General features: G+C 40.0%; 1 long non-coding RNA gene across 1 annotated transcript; it reads right to left on the reverse strand.

The window, feature by feature from the left end:
- Positions 1–150: 150 nt before the first annotated feature.
- Positions 151–13,339, reverse strand: LOC147575543 (uncharacterized). Its single transcript, XR_015242492.1, has 4 exons — positions 11,576–13,339; positions 10,364–10,517; positions 5,835–6,079; positions 151–605 (listed from the first exon to the last, which is right to left on the reverse strand). It is a non-coding gene; the product is annotated as an uncharacterized LOC147575543 (long non-coding RNA).
- Positions 13,340–14,515: the final 1,176 nt, after the last annotated feature.

Genomic DNA, 14,515 nt, shown 5'->3' on the forward strand with positions numbered 1-14,515 from the left:
TAATTAATAATGACCAACAACAACAAAAAAGAATTAAATTACAATCTGAGAACTTCAAAAAAAATAATAATAACCAACAAATGATAGAAAACAGTCCATACTCATAGCATTGGAGTAATCAGGTTAAATGCTGGTAAATTCATAGGAGTAATCAGGTTAAATGCTGGTAAGAATGCAGAGCATGCAATTTATTTTAGAATGACTTACATTCACGAACACTTGCATTTGTAAAAAGTGTTGGGCCTAAAAAAGGTAAAGTTCAATTTTATGGAAATATACTTCTATGGCACACCTCATTCCCCCTCAATTCCAGATGAACAAAGTCATTATTTTAAGTAGTAATGTGCACTTTAAATAAACTCCAGGCACTGGTCTATTAGTTCACAGGTGATCTCTAAAGGACCAGAAAGATAGAATTTATATATACAAATTCTATAAATTCTATACACCATGTACCTTTTTGATGATCATCTCAGCAGGCAATCTGGATTTATTGGGATAGCCCTCCAATGGAGGCAGGCAGGCTAAGGAACATGTGTGATGTGGGCTGAGTGGTTCTTCAATGTATCACCTGCACAGCATGCTTTATGGCTCAGTTTCCTCAGCTGTAGAAAGGACACAACATTGCTTATCAAACAGGATGATTTTAAAGCAACACAATTAAATCCTTTGGATTAGCGTCTCATTAAATTTGAATATGGATGGGATCTAGGGTGAAGTTTACTTTTGTACTATTCATAAAAGAAAAGGTTTAGAAAATCAAGAGCCATATAAACCACACTGCTGGGTGGAGGGATGTGAAAATATCTAAGCAAATAAACTGTCTTTAAGCCACTTCAAACATTAGGAAAGCATTTATTTGCATATAGATGAATGATACGGCTGCCTCTGCCCGGAACCATTTTTCACTTTCCCCTTTTGCCTAACCAACTTTTACTTACCCTTCAAGTCATGCTTTAACTGTCACTCCCCATGGAAGCCTCCACTGACCCCTAGACTAAGTGACTCACTCCTATTATACTCTTAGATTACCCTACGTCCTCCATTATTTTAATTGCTTGTTTATTAACTGTCTTCCAGGCCAGGCAGCCAATTCCACAGGAACAGTAGTGGCAATGTCCTTAGCACTTCACACAATCCCTAGCACACTCCCCGAAAATGAGTCAATGATAGGCTAATTACAAATCAGAGGTTTCACTAAGACACTTAGCTGAAGGAGTCACTGAAACAGTCACATCTTTAACCATCCTCTCTTCCTCTCTTTCTCTTTCATCAACAATTTATCAAATGCCTACCTTGCCTCAGATTCCATGTTAGGTGAGGATGTAGACCCAATTTTCTGTGCAAAGCAACTCACTGCATCCCGTTCGTGTGTATGCAGAAGCCCCATAATGCTTTGCAGCACTTATCAATGGAGGTATTGTTCTCCTCAACTAGGTTGTAAGCTCCTAGAACTCAGAGTTGGGGTCTTATCCATCTCACATAACCAGAGTACAATGAGTGGCTCAGAGTAAGTACCTCATAATTATATATGGAGTAGTGAGAACATTTTTCATTCCCTCAAAAAGAAACCCATATCATTTGTAGTCATTTCTCACTTCTTACTATCCCTTCCCCTGGAAACTACTAATACACATTACATCTTTCATATAAATAGAATCACAATGTATTGTCTCTGTCACATGCTCCTTTCACATAATAGATATTTTTAAGCCATGTTATAGCATGCATCAATATTTCATTCCCTGTTATTGCCAGATAATATTCCATTGTATGGATATACCGCATTTTGTTTATCTATTTGTCAATTGATGAACATTTCAGATGTTACAACTTTTTGGCTATTATAATCAATTCTTTCCTGAATATTCATGTGCAAGTTTCTCTGTAAAGATGTTTTTAACTCTCTGGATATATATCTAGGAGTGGAATTGCTGGGTTATATGGTAACTAATATTCCCAAAGTGGCTACACTATTTAATATTGCCACTAGCAAAGACCAAGGGCTCCAATTTTTCCACATCCTCATGAACATTTGTTATCATTTTTGCCATTTATTTTAGGCATCCTAGTGGGTGTGAAGTGGTATCCGATTGTACTTTGGGCTTGCACTTCCCTAATGCTAATGATGTTGAACATCTTCATGTGCTCATAGCCATTTGTATATATTCTTTGGAGAAACGTCTATTCAAATCCTTTGCCCATCTTTAATTTTTTTTTAATGTCTATTCATTTTGAGAGACAGAGAGACAGAGCATGAGTGGGGGAGGGGCAGAGAGAGAGGGGAACACAGAATCGGAAGCAGGCTCCAGGCTCTGAGCTGTCAGCACAGAGCCTGACGCGGGGCTCGAACTCACAGACTGCAAGATCATGACCTCAGCTAAAGTTGGACACCCAACCGACTGAGCCACCCAGGTGCCCCTCCTTTGCCCATCTTTAAATTTGGGTTGTCTTTCTGGAGGCGTTGTTGCTTATTTCTTCTGGATAAATTTTCTTATCAGACACATGATGTGCAGTATTTCCTCTCAGTCTATGGATAGTTTTTCGCCTTCTTTATGCTATCTTTTGAAGCACATTTTTCTTTCATTTTGATGAAGTCCAATTTATCTGGTTTTTTTTCTTTTTTCATGTGTATGTTTAGTATCACAACCCATGGTCATAAAAATTTGCTCCTATGTATTCTTCTAAGAGTTTCATAGTTTCAGCTCCCACATGTAATTATGTTCCATTTTGAATTAATTTTTGTACCTGATGTGAGGCAGAAATTTAACTTCATTCTTTTGCAAGTAGATATCTATTTATTTCAGTACCATTTGTTGAAAAGACTATTCTTTCTCTATGGGATGTTTTTACCATGTTTTTAAGAGAAATTAGAGATTCTTTAATAACTCGTAAAAACAGAACCAAGGAAATAAAATTATTTACTACTAATATAGTGTTGCTATATTTAGAAAATAAAAATTCAGGACATCTAGTTAAATTTGAATTTCAGGTAAATAATGAATAACTTTTTAGTATCAGTATGTCCCAAATATTGCATGGAACACACTTATATTAAAAATTATTTGTTGGGCCACCTGGGTGGCTCAGTCAGTTGAGTGTCGAACTCTTGATTTTGGCTCAGGTTGTTATCCTACAGTCGTGGGATAGAACCCCATATCAGCACAGAGTCTACTGAAGATTGTCTCTCTCTCTCTCTCTCCATCTGCCCCTCCCCTGTTCGCTCTCTCTTTCCCTCTGTGTGTTTCTAACAAACAACAACAAAATTATTTGTTTTTTATTTTAAATTCAAATTTAATTGGATGTCTTATAGTTTTTCTGCCAACTCTATGTAATTGTGTCTCCCTTTTATGAATCAGGCTGTTAAGACCTGAAGGAACCAGTTACACATTGTTCAGAGATTGCTGGAAATGTCACTGTCACTGGAATGTCCTCCCAGCATCATGTCCATATATCCAATACTATGTGACCTTGAATGTGTCTCTCTCAATAACCTAGTTTCTCCTATTGCAAAATTGAATTCTTACTAGAGATAAGAAGAGCCAGTAATTGTATGTAAGATCTCTTTACACAGCATCATATGCTTGCTAATTTAAAAAAATGAATAATAAAAAAAACCGTATCTTGTGATTTTTGAGGTTTCTTTACACTTCCCTGACAGTTTTAGAGTCAGCCTTTCCCTTTCTTCTCCATTCCATTTGTCTTTTTTTTTTAAGTTTAATATTTATTTTGAGAGAGAGAGAGAGAGAGAGCATGAGCACATGCGCGTGGGAGGGGCAGAGAGAAAGGGAGAGAGAGAATCCAAAGTAGGCTTCACAATGTCAGTGCAGAGCCTGATATGGGACTTAATCTCCTCAACCATGAGATCACAATCTGAGCCAAGATCAAGAGTGGAACGCTTAACCGACTGAGTCACCCAGGTGCCCCACCATTTTGTCTTTTTTAAGGATAGGAATTGAAAAGGACTGGAGGACTGAGATGTGTAGTCTTGATACATTCTATAACTAACATATATTCTCTTTAGGAGGAAAATCTCTACTTGACCTTCGAAAGTGGCAAGCAATTTTTAAACAAGTCCAACATTCTCCCTTCTCCCAAGAGAGGACAGAATGTCCATTAGCTTCCAAGTAAACCTGCAGCCATGCCCCTCAGGTCGGGTGTGGCTAGTTATCTAAACAGCCTGTGAACGAGGTAGCAGAGGCCACATTGAAGCAAGCTGTGAGAATGGCTCTTGGTATACCAGATTCTATGTCAGAATTACACTGCAGACCTTGACCTTCACAGGTTGAAACCAGAAAGCGTCCTCTGCCTACTTTGTAAAATCCATGATTTAATAGATAGCGCCACTGTACATCCATAAATGGTCTACTATTTTCTCCATTAAGCACACATGTTCGAAGATTTATAAATTGCTGCATGACTCTATAACAGATCTGTTTGATCCTTTTGGAGGACAAAACTTAAGTGCTACAGAAATGAGACATTTATGATTTTCTGATAGCATCTTTAAATAACAACAGATCTAAATATCCTTTTAGTTTTTTTTTTTTTTTTTTTTTTTTTTTTTTTTTTTTTTTTTTTTTTTTTTTTTTACCATTTCTCAAGATTTCAGAGCAGATCCTTTTATACAGAAAAGATTGGAACATGTATTATCTTTTAGCACTTGCTAAAACGCCCTCTTCACAGCTGTTCCTGCTGGAAAAATTCTAAGAAAAGGTAATGATTCTTTACAGGTTTTTAACTGATCGATTCATGTGGCATCTAAGTATAATTGTGAGATATTTATGGGGTCTCAGTTCCCCTTGGAAAAGTCCTGATAATGATTATAATAAACCTTAGTAAATTTTAATGAAAGGGGCCAAAGAAAAAAATAATCCCAAGAATTTAAAATTCACAAGGTTGGATTGTTGGAAATTTTATACATGGACATCTATCTAGTTACCTAAAAATAAACATGTTATTTCTTTTGATTATCTTAGAAGTGTTATAAGAATGGTCCTTAAGAGTATGAGATTTTTTTAAAAGAAAAAGTTCTTATTTTCTTCTAATTACAAACTATAATTTAAAGTACAAACTATAATTTAAAATAATTTCAATACAGTTGGTATTTCAACCAAGGTATTCTGCTTTAAATACAACCACACACAACATTTAGACGAAACATTATTAGTAACCAATATCGGTTTAATGAGAGTATATGGCTTAAATTAACATTAGCAAGGTTAACAACTTTGGCATTGATGGCTTTGGTGTGGCTGATATTAACGTCAATAATAAATAAAGAGAATGTTGATTTTGAAAGAAGCCTAAGACCTTGGAAAGCAATAAAAACTTCGGCATGCAAGGAGGGCTCCTTTCTGAAGGACACATTTACAAGAGGCATGGCAGTTGGTTGATAATCTGAACCATTGCCAGGACGATCACATACTCAGGGGTGTGTGGGTAAGGATCCATTTCTTCTAGCAGCCAGGGCTCAGACACCCCAGACTGTGGTTATCTCTGTCCTTGATGTTACAGCCTCTGGGGTCAGGAGTCCAGCTTGGAAACAGCTCCTCAATTACCCATTTATAGGAGGCTTTCAGTATAGCACCTTTGACATATCCAGATTTCATGTTATCTTCCCTTTGATCTATAACAGTGTTTGAGCTTTGTCAAAACACAGGAGTCAGTGGGGAATCTTTTCAGGTTACCATAAAAGCCAAGCTAATTAAGTCATTCAACCTTTCATAAAAATCACACATAATGGTAATTTGGTCTTAATTTAGTTGAATAGAATCAAGAGGAATTCCAGCATAACTAGGAAACTACATCCAACATCTAAGTCAAGTACTTACCATCTCTGTCTCTCTCTTTAGTTCTACTCTTAAAATATGCCTTAGAGGTTGGGAAGCTTTCAGATCAAAGTATACAAAAGGACCATTCAGTATCTCTCACTGTAGATTCTGTTCCACATGAGCTTCAACTTGTACAGGAGAATTCAGTGGAGCAGTGGGCTCCTCTTGCAGGCTTTGCCTAGAGAATTCAAATTCATCCTGGTTTTGCCTCATCTCTTAGCCACTCTGGGATCCACTTTCTTTACCTGTAAAATTAAGAAATTAGATGAAATATTAGAACTCTAGATAATTTCCCACCTCCAAATTCTGTGATCTCCAAATGATTTTTGGTAAAATCACTTCCCACTTTTACTGAAGCTCTCCTCCTGTCATTTATGGCCAAGTGGAGGATGGATGTGTTTGAATGTTGGAGAGTGGAAGGTGAGGGAGGGGCCAGGAAGGTGAGAAAAAAGCTCAAGGTCAATCAAAGCCTAGGCTGTGGTTTCCTGTCTGTCCTGGAAAAGGGGATTTCCCAAGCTTCAGAGCCAGAGCCTTCCTTATCACTTGTTACTCTATTATGGATAACAATCAGCATAATTAACAATGGGTGTGCACCACACAATCGAAAAGACCCAATGCTATTTGGCAACAGAAAGTTTCATAAAGGAACTGTTGGCTCCCTTTTGTCTGAGCTTAGGTACAGATGAAAAATAGAAAAGTCAATTAAAATTATCCTACAAACTCTCCATTACTTAAAAACAAGCAAAAAAGGGGGTGAAATTGATTCCAGACCATATAATGCATTTGCAGATATTAACTAACAGTTATTAGTGTTTGCGGGATGTTTACCGAACTCTGAAATAAACTGGTTGTTTACAGAACTTCCTCATTCCCGAAAGTTCTCTACCTAAGCAGTTTGTCCCCTATGTGCAAAGGATGTGTTTTTTGAGCACACAAAAGAAAAGGCCATCCAGTGTCTCCCATGAGTTACTGTGTGGGAGGGAAACTCAGGCTTAGCCAAATCACTGTCCTACAGTGAAGCGCCTTACATGACCTGTGGGAGAATGAGTCAAGAAGCATCAAATCCATGAGAACAGCTTGTATTTATTTATAGCAGAAATCAGAGGATTGAGAACACATGGCTGGATCAGGAGCCAGCGTACCATGTATTAATGCTGAGTGCCTACTAAGTGCCAGGATTACTCTAGGCCCTAGGGACTCAATGAAGAAAAAAAGCCAACAGGGTCCCAGCCCTTAATGGAGCTTAGAGTTTAGCAAATGGGCAGATGTTAAAGGAATAGAGCCAAGCCGTGATTTCCCATCAGTGCAGATATCAGGATTTCCCAAGCTTCAGAGATAGTTGGTCTTAAACATCTTAAACAACAAGTGCAGTGAGGGAGAAGTACAAGGTGCAAAAGACAAGTTGGTCAGTTTTTGGTGGCATGAGACCTCACACAACATCCATCCTCAGGACCTCAGAGGGACTCACAGAACCCTCAGGGTTAATGATGGGAATGAATGGTGCCATTTTCTGGGTGTCAGTGTTTACTAGTGACCAGGTACTTCCATACATTATTTCATTTAAAACAGGGGTCAGACACTGGACTCTCTCTCTGCTTTTGAAAGGTTGATTATCCATAATTAGAGCGTGGGGAGGGGCTTATACTCAGGATTTAGATACAGAACATGCTCTCATTTGCAAGAAAAAAAAATGAGATTCAGGATCTCATTTGCTAATGCCTTATTAAATTTTTATAACATGCTATTTTTCACATGCAAAATGTGGTCACTGATGGAGCCTTAATACCATATAATTGTGGTGTTTCACTAGTAATGAGAATAAGCATGGGTTCTTACAGGGTCTCAGATAGGTAGATGGCTGGAGGCCAAGGGGCAGCATGGTATCATGGAGCAAAGAATCATAGCCTGGGTGTCCCAACTCCCCACCCCAGTATCTCTACCTCTAATCAGGGGCCAGAGGCTTTGGGGAGGTGGGGGAAGAATATGCATATGATGTGCCTTAATAACAAGCTCAGGAATGTGGCCTTATTCTCCCTGTCCTTCCCCAATACAGCTTCTTAGATCAGACATCCTATCTTGGAGGCTTGAGTGTGGGGACTGTGTAATTTTACTAATGTCAAGACAGTTTTTTAAGCCACTATGTAAAAAGTTAAATTCATGTATTCAAATCCCCACTACATACGGATTTCCCTGGACAACTAACAAAGCAGTTCAGTACACTAGGAGAAGATTTAGTTTTAGGAGGTCTGAAAATAAAACGTGCCACTAGCATCTTTACCCAGTAACACAAATGACTAATAATAGATTAAAAGGAGAAATTCATTTGTGGGATATTTATTAGTATACATGCAAAGCCATTTGCCAGTTCAATTTCCCATTTTTCTTCCTTCCACAAAATTTAATAACAGGAAAAAATATAAAATTAGATGACTGGGTGTTGTATGGAAAACAATTTGACAATAAATTTCATATTTAAAAAAAATAAGAAAAAATATAAAAATATTTCTGGCACAGGGGTGCCTGGGTGGTTCAGTCAGTTAAGCTTCCAACTCTTGACTTTAGCTCAAGTCGTGATCTCACAGTCGTGAGATGGAGACCCACGTCAGGCAGGATTCTCTCTCACCTTCTGCCCCTCCCCTGCTTGCTTCTCTCTCTGTCTCCCCCTCTCCAAAATTTGCTTGGAACAAAAGAGAATTGGGAAACCATGTGAACACTCCAACTGTCTGAATGGACAAGGTAGAAAGTGGGAGGCAGATAGAATATAGGGTAAAAGACAGTGTATGACACATGTCATTGATAAATAGTTGCCCTTTAAACTAAAAATTTTCAATAATGCCTAAAATAAGTCACTGTCCATGAACTTAATATGGTCAAAATATTTTCTGTGTCTTTCAAATTATCAACCAGTATTTTTTACTTCTTTTGAGTAGTTTTTTTTTTTTTTAATAGTTTAAGAACTGTCATTGAATCCTCTCCCACATAGCATTTAACTCTTTGACATGTGGTCACTTAAAGGCATTTTGGATTTTACTAAATATTGGCAGTGCAGCAGTGGGTAGTAGGAACAATTAAGGTTGGGGAACATTGATCATCTTTGTTCCCTTAACCTATGCGCAGGTCCCATTGAAACCTCCCCCTCTTCTGGAGGAGCCTGATCTGTTACAGTCCCACTCTCCTGCTCATCCAGCCACCCCTTTGGTCATTCAGGTTTCCCTCTCCTTTTTTTTTTAAGGCAATGAAGGAGAAACACCAATGGTTCATGTGTGCTGAATTAGAGGTAGGGTTTTGATAGAGGTTGGGGGAAAAGGAGTGTGCATTTCATGAAGGAGACAATGTGAACAATTGTGCTCATGGGTCAGGAGGATGGAGCAGCTTACAGTAGTCCAAGTGCAATGACATGAAGAAAAGGAAAGGAAAGTAGGTTAGGGCAAATTGGTGAGATCTCCACCACAATTAAATGATATGGGCCTCAGGCATGTCTATAGGCTAATTCATCTGTCAAACTGTAAATGTGGCATCTACTTCATGTTTTTTTCCCAACTCACATTTCCAATGCCACACTACAGACTTGAATATTGACAAGAAGAGGTTTGTGGAGTTTGAGATACAAATTCAAGAGTTATTTACATAGAGGCGACACTTAAAGCAGTGGTTGGTGAACTTACCAAAGGCTAATGTGCAGAGAGAAGACTAGAGGACCAAGAGTAAAATATATTCAGAGGAAAAGAGAAAGAAGTGGATCACTAAGAAGATTAAAGCATTGTATGGAGAGGAAGAAGGACAATCAGGATGGGACCCTCCCAACAGGGTCATTACCACGAGAAATTAAGAAAAGATGGAAACCGCACAAGGAAATGGGATTTGGCACTTAAGGTCTGATTGCTGATCTTTAAGAGAACACAGTTCTTAATAAGCATGACTAAGAACAAGCAGCCCATAGATCTGGACCACACTGAGAATGACAAGGTAAGATGAACTCTAAAACCCCTGGTTCTTGGATGTAGCATTCCAGGTAACATGCCCGATGTCTTGAAGTAGGTAAGTTTGCCAAGATCAAGAAATCCAGATGAACAGAACTGAATCTCCTCAAGAGGAACTGAACAGCTCGCTCAACATTTGGACTCCCTTCATACCATTAGAGTTAGCTGGACCAAGGCAGGGTGGTGGTTAGGCCCTGCCCATCTCATGATTCATTTCTTGCCTTTAATGGAGAAGAGGGCTGACAGTGGTGATGCCTGATTTAGGAAGAGCCTGAGTGTGTGTTACCTAGTGCTCCCTGGTGCAGCCCTTTCTTCAGAAGCAGGGAAAACAGAAAAATAATTAGGAACAAATTGAGGTGCCAAAGAGGAATAGGAAGAGGAAGGTTGGAAGCAGGCTCTTTGCAATGACCCTGAATCCTTGGGTGACCATCTCCCCACAGAGATGAAGTGATGGAGCCATCATGGGAAGCCAGATCCCTGGAAGGGGTGGGTGCTTTCCTCCCCAAGTCATTCAAACCCAATAACAAGCACATACCAGATAACACTCACCTTGAAGGCTGCGGGCTGTTGGAAGCAGACACAGTGTGCCTTTGGGAATCCCCTGAACCAAGGCACGAGAAACATTCTTTTCCTTAACACCTGCAACACTCTCCAGGATGACTGTTTCTCTTAAAGCCATAGGCGTCTGTTTTCGCATTTGTTCCTTAGAGACAGAAACAGGATTACGATATATAATGTTTTTTTCTCATTTCCTGCTATGTGCTGTTTTAAGTTTCTGTGACAGCTCTTCTATGCTTTCCTCCAAATGGTGAATCTATGTCTGGTCACCACCCTGCCCCCAGACCCCCACTCCATGTTGATGGCTGGGGCACAGACTTATATAGGAATGTTTAAGACATGGAATGTTCTATAACCAGTGATTTTTCATCTGCTATTTTTGAAAAAAAGTCTTCATACAGATTTCAAGCCCACTTTGCTTGTGCAATAGAATGATCAAATAGAATCTCTTTTTTTTTTATTTTTTTATTTTTATTTTTTTTTAATTTTTTTTTTTCAAAGTTTATCTATTTCTGGGACAGAGAGAGACAGAGCATGAACGGGGGAGGGGCAGAGAGAGAGGGAGACACAGAATCGGAAACAGGCTCCAGGCTCTGAGCCATCAGCCCAGAGCCCGACGCGGGGCTCGAACTCCCGGACCGCGAGATCGTGACCTGGCTGAAGTCGGACGCTTAACCGACTGCGCCACCCAGGCGCCCCTAGAATCTCTTTGAAGATTTGGAATCACATTCAGTCTCAGAGTCATTTAGATCATCATTTGGGTCATCACTGACCTCAGTGCCATGGGCCGTGGGACAAGCACTGAGGATCAGAGCCAGAAGATGTGGGTTTGAGGATCAGCTCTACTTGAGGAGCTGTGAGGTTCAAGGCAAGTTGTTTTAAAAAAAAAGAAAAAAAAAGAAAAAAAAAAAAAAAAGCCAGGGGCGCCTGGGTGGCGCAGTCAGTTAAGCGTCCGACTTCAGCCAGGTCACGATCTCGCGGTCCGGGAGTTCGAGCCCCGCGTTGGGCTCTGGAGCCTGTTTCCGATTCTGTGTCTCCCTCTCTCTCTGCCCCTCCCCCGTTCATGTTCTGTCTCTCTCTGTCCCAAAAAATAAATAAATGTTGAAAAAAAATTAAAAAAAAAAAAGCCAAAAAACAAAACACTAAGCCTCAGTTCTCAGTTTCCTTCTCTGTAAAGTGGGAATAAAAAGCAAATCCACTTACTCCACAGGATTACGTGAAGATTACAAAAATCTTCCATGAAACCATTTTCATTAACTTAAAACCTGCAACTACAAGGATGTTATAATTAGAGATGTAGTTCCAGGAGCATAGGAGTTCAGGCTAAATCTTCACAGGTGAGTTTGAAAAATTGGCTTATAAAAGAAACCCCAAAATTGAATTTGACTTCTTGTTATTTATTTTTTTGTCCTACAAGTGGGATGCTAGAAAAAAAAAATAAAGTTGGTTTTCAGTTAGCTGCTGGTACCCACATACAACAGATAAGGAAACCAAGATTTAGAAAGGTGTTGTATGTCTGTTTTTAAGTGACTTGTCCCAAATCTCACAGCTAGCAAGTATAAGCCCAAGAGTCACACCCGAAATTCAGGCCTGCAGAAATAGGCTGCTTGAGTTCTATTTTCATAATGGCTTAAACTAAAGAACATACTCAGTGAGATAACACAGGGAGCATCTGAGGTAATGCCCAATGGCAGGACCTAGACCCTGAGATTAGGGCCACCCCATGACTCTGGGGTGGAGCCCTCAGAAGAGGAGCTCATTCTGACAGGAGAAACCTTAACTGGGGTGTTGGTAGGAAGGATGCTTGTGGATGCCACACTGGGTGGGCACACACCAGTTGCCTTCTAACTGAACCCCTTTGGCAGCTTGGGCTAAATCCCTGAGCAGAGAAAGACGGCTATAGCTCAGTTCATGGCTCAACAAAGTAATAACATGGAGTTCTGTGAAAAATGGACAAGGATAAGGCACCTGGGTAGCTCAGTTGGTTAAGCATCCAACTCTCAATTTCCACTCAGGTCATGATTTTGCAGTTCATGAGTTCGAGCCTTGAGTTGAGCTTTGTGCTGACAATGCGGATCCTGCTTGGGATTCTCTCTCTCTGTCCCTCTCTGCCCCACCTCAGTTTGTGTGCATATGCACATGCTCTCTCTCTCTCAAAATAAATAAACATTTAACAAATGAACAGGGCAAGTCTAAAAAAATTCTATCACTGGTGGGAGATGGGCTCTTCTCCCACTCAATCAGCCCTGTGGCTGACAGAGACAAACCACCAAGGCCATGGCGGTGATAGCTACATGCATGATGTCACACGACATGGCTGGGCCTCCACTGACGACGTGACCCATTACAACTCTGGATGCTCCACACAAATGAGTTACACAGTGTTATTACCACATATGGATTTTCTTCTCTCTTTACCAGATCCCTTTGCTTCCACCAGCGCCTGTGTTCGAGTCAACAGTTTAAAGTTTGGGTATAAGTTGTTCTCATTATTCAGCCCCTCTAAATGTGACCTCTGTTTTCCTTCTAGCTATGCCTCACCTGCCCTGAGAAGACGAGGAATACATAATGCCGTGGGTATGAACAGAGGCTTTACGAGCAGACAGAAGTGGGCCTGGCCCCTGGCCCTGACTTTTACCACCCCTGAGACTTCAGAAAGTCATTCAACAGCAGGTTCTTGTGTTAGATGAGAATAACAGGAATGCAGATGTCATCCAGTTGTTGGAGGGATTCTGTGCAATCAGCCCGACCACACTTTGTAGGCACCCACTACATGGTAGCTATTGTTATTAATAAACAGTAAGATGTTTCCATTAAAAACAGGACTGAAGATGACTCTTCAACCAAATCTCAAGGGATCATAATTTTCTGTATAAATAATAACCTAATTGTGTAAGAATTGTCACACAGAGTCAGTTTCCCATTCTCTCTCTCTCTCAACCTCTCTCCCTCCCAAAGCACCCAAGATTTCTTCCTCACCCACCCCACCTTCTATCTTTCTGTTAGCTCTCCCCAAACTTTTCTTCAAAGTTGAATTTCACATCATTGTTTACTACCTCACCCCCTTCGAACATCTCGCCAGAATCCCTACCTTGGCAGTATAGTTGGTTTTGTTGTTGTTGTTATTTTTGGGGGGAATTTACATTTTCCTGTTAGGAAATCATGAACTTTACTGGCCACATATGAACAAATCAGTTTCCCATTCATGTTCCGCTCTCCTGGGATGTTGGGAGAATTCGTTAGATGAAGCCTGCAAGGCATGGCCTGCTCTTGGAGAAATATGATATAATAATATCATATTTAACAGAATGTTATTTTCACAAAAGGCAAATTACTGGCCATCCACCTGTTTTAAATCTGCAGAATGCTGCCATAGGAGACAATGCCTGTGAACTTAGTCACCCACAGCAGCTTAACTCTCCTTTAGGCACACACGTTTCCACTGAACAGTAGTCATGTTTCTGATAAGCAGTATTTCCAAATTAGTCGGATTCTTTACTCAAATGTGAATCTAACAGGTTGCTAAGAAACCTACTCAAATTTCCCTGTCCAACTATGTTCTTATTCTGCCTGTCTTTTCCCACCATTCTGTGGGAGAGTCCCAAATCCATTCCAGAAAAATCAAATTTTGTTGTAATGAGAAACCAGGTCAGTTAGTGTCAGTGGCAACTATTAATATCTATGAAGGCTAAAAAATAAATTCAATATTTGGTCATAGAATTGGCCACGGTTATTATTATGTAGTATGATGATGATGATGATGATGATGATGATGATTATTCGTTTCTTCTTTTTTGTGTGCTATTGTACCTGCAACTCCAGGCCGGGAGGAAATGACTTCTGGAAACTGGCAGTTCTCAAAAAAAAGGAGAGCAGGTTGACACAAGCAGCCAAAAACCATCTTCTTGATAAAATGCTGCCCTTTCCCTCTAAGTAGGAACAACTGCAAAGGCATAATTAGCTTAGTCAAATCTATTGGAAGGAAAGCATCACTTACTCTCAAAAGGCAGATTCTGAGAAGCTGCTGCCAGCCCCAAACTCAGCAGCTTGGAGGTCCCAGATCCCACATTAGGGGCTGGACAAAGTCTTCCTCTCCTGGAAAATGAGTTTCTGTTTAGGCCCCTGGATGTGACCGGTCACTCC

Source organism: Puma concolor, chromosome D3 (genome assembly GCF_028749965.1).
Source record: "Puma concolor isolate L17-30 chromosome D3, mPumCon1.1.hap2, whole genome shotgun sequence".
NCBI lineage: Eukaryota > Metazoa > Chordata > Mammalia > Carnivora > Felidae > Puma > Puma concolor.